The sequence below is a fragment of the Arachis duranensis genome, chromosome 9 (genome assembly GCF_000817695.3).
Source record: "Arachis duranensis cultivar V14167 chromosome 9, aradu.V14167.gnm2.J7QH, whole genome shotgun sequence".
NCBI classification, from domain to species: domain Eukaryota; kingdom Viridiplantae; phylum Streptophyta; class Magnoliopsida; order Fabales; family Fabaceae; genus Arachis; species Arachis duranensis.
In genome coordinates, this window is record NC_029780.3 from 81,482,624 (window position 1) to 81,485,937 (window position 3,314).

The following is a 3,314-nucleotide window of genomic DNA, read 5'->3' on the forward strand; positions in this document are numbered from 1 at the left end:
TTTTGTGCCAGTTTGGGCGTTTAACTCCCATTTGGGTGCCAGTTCCGGCGTTTAACGCTGGAATTCCTGAGGGTGACTTTGAACGCCGGTTTGGGCCATCAAATCTTGGGCAAAGTATGGACTATCATATATTGCTGGAAAGCCCAGGATGTCTACTTTCCAACGCCGTTGAGAGCGCGCCTATTGGGCTTCTGTAGCTCCAGAAAATCCACTTCGAGTGCAGGGAGGTCAGAATCCAACAGCATCTGCAGTCCTTTTTAGTCTCTGAATCAGATTTTTGCTCAGGTCCCTCAATTTCAGCCAGAAAATACCTGAAATCACAGAAAAACACACAAACTCATAGTAAAGTCCAGAAAAGTGAATTTTAACTAAAAACTAATTAAAATATACTAAAAACTAACTAGATCATACTAAAAACATATTAAAAACAATGCCAAAAAGCGTACAAATTATCCGCTCATCAGGCGCGAGTGTAGCCTCGCGTACACACAACTCTTTGTTCTAAACGCACATTGCCAAAAATTTGGGTGACGCGTGCGTGTGGGTGACGCGCACGTGTGCATGGCCTTTCTTTTAAAATGACGCGGACGCGTGGGGGATGCATTTGCGTGATGGGGCTTTGTGCTTTTAGCACAGTTCCAGCCTCACTCCATCATAACTCTCTGCCATACACCCATTTACGTCGATTTTGTGGGGTCACGCGTGCATATGGGTGACGCGCACGCGTGGAGGGCTGGATTTGCAAACGACGTGGTTGTGTGGGCATATTTGTGCCTAAGGCATGCCTCCAGCCACGCTTTCGCGTGACTTTCTGTTCAATTCTCTTTTCTTTAGAACGCACCTATGATGAGGAAGCGTCAGCGACTCTGGCGCATCGCGTGCTTCCTCTTTTTTTCTTTTTTTTCTTTTTTTTCTTTTTTTATGCAGAATGCAAATGCAAATGTAAGTGAATATGCAGAAATTATAGATGAACACTTAAGAAAAAAATAGAATAAAATGAAAATAAGAATAAAACAAAACAAAATAAAACTAAGACTGAAAAAGAACGAGTATACCATGGTGGGTTGTCTCCCACCTAGCACTTTTAGTTAAAGTCCTTAAGTTGGACATTTGGTGAGCTCCCTGTCATGGTGGCTCATGCTTGAACTCATCTAGGAATCTCCACCAATGTTTGTAATTCCAATGGCCTTCGGGATCCCAAACTAGGCGCAAAAAGCCTTCAAGCAAGTTAAATCAAGTGACAAGGCCCCAAGAGTGTTGATTGCTAGAGTGAATTCCGGGGTCCCAAACCTTGCTTTTGCACCCGTCTTCTTGTTGATTATCATGATTCCATCCGGGTGGCACGCAATTGAAATTCTCACTAAGGCATCCAAACAGCTTCCTAGACCCATTCAATTGAGCTTTACACCAAACCTTGCATTTTAACTTGGAGCATACAACCATGTTGAATCTTGCTTGACAACTCCAACCACTAACCATCTTTCTCTTGCTCTTAATGCCACAAAGAGCTCTAAGTTGACCATCCGTCTCTAGAAGCCCATATTCAAGTGGGAAAGTAAAGGTTGAGGATAAGAATTTTACCCACTTGAATGGAATATTGGACGATAATGGCTTTGGGAGAGGTATTTCTAATGATCTTGCAAGCTCCACTCCCTTGTGCTCTTCTTTGACAACTTCCACCTCTTTGCAAGCTTCTTCAATATCAACCTCTTTCAATTCGATCTCTTCTTCATTGTTCACCAAGAGCATGGAAGGTTGTGCTTCTTCTTCTTTAAACTTCATATCAAGTCCAATGGAAGAGGATTCAAATGTAGATAAGAATTCATCAATGATTGAATCCATCTCTTGATCATCCCCTTCAAAGTCTTCAAGCATGAGATGCCTTGGAGGTTGTACACCCTCCTCAACATCAATTTCAATCGTCTTTGAAGGAGGCTCTATAACTTGACTTTCTCATGGAGGTTCAGCATCTCCTAAGTCTTCAACCAATTTGTCTTCTTCTTGGATAATTTCGGCTTCCTCAAATTGTTCCAGTACAAAGTCATGCTCCTTACTGTCCATCAGAGTTTCTAGTATCTCCTCCATGCTACGTTCTTCATTAGATTGCCCACATGAAGCCATGGGGGTTCCTTGAGTATCCAAATGTCGGGAAGGTAATCGATTTATCGCTTGATCCAGTTGGTGAAGGGTTGCATGAAGTTTTTCCACTGTTTTTTTTTTGAGATGCTCACTTGATTCTTGTGTTGATGGATATGGGCATAGTGTATATTGAGGTGGTGGTTCTTGGGAGTAATTGGGTTGGACTTAGAGTGGCTTTATGTATGGTTCATACGGTTCATAGGGTGGTTGGTATGGTGGATATGGGTTAAGGTCATATGGAGGTGGTTGGTTGTAGGGGGCTTGTGAGTATGGTGGTTCAAAGCTATGCTGAGGAGGGGGTTCATAGGCGTATGGTGGTGGTTGTTGATAATCAAAAGAGTGCTCACCATAGCGGTCATATTGGTATGCCTCTTGGAAGGGCTCTTGGTTATAGTATGTTAGTGGAGGTTGTTGCCAAGAGGGTTGATCAAATCCTTGTGGCTCTTCCCATCTTTGGTTGTCCCATCCTTAATGCATGTTCTCATTGTAATATCCTCTCCCTGCAACATAATTGTAACCAGACTCGTAGCCAAAGTTGTGAGAGTTCATTGTAGCTAAAGGATATAAAAACTAATAAAAATTAATGAAAATAAACTCCTAAAACCAGAAATACTAACAACAATATAAGATAAAAATTTGAAAAAGGTTTAAATTTTGAAAAGGTTTGTTTTTTAAAATTTAAAATTTAAATTTTGAAAATTGAATTTTGAATTTTGGAATTTAAATATTGAAATTTGAAATTTGATTTTGAAATAAGATAAGATAAGATTTTGAAAAAGATATGATTTTTTAAAAAGATTTGAATTTTGAAATTTAAAACTAAGATAAGATAAGATAAAAATTTTAAAATAAAAATCTGAAATTTTTTTTGTAATTTTCGAAAAATTCAATTAAAATAAAGAGAAAAGATATTTTTGAATTTAATGAGAAAAGAGAAAAACAATAAAATGACACTAAATTTAGAATTTTTAGATCAAAGCAAAGAAAACAAACAAGAAAAATATTTACAATAACAATAATAAGGCACACGTTTGCAATTCCCCGACAACGGCGCCATTTTTGATGATCAGATTTCTGCTAGTAAAGAATTCACAAAATAAACTCTCGTTGCTAGTATTGTTTCTAAACCAACAGAAAATCCTTTCGTACAAAAGTTTGGTTGTCACAAGTAACAA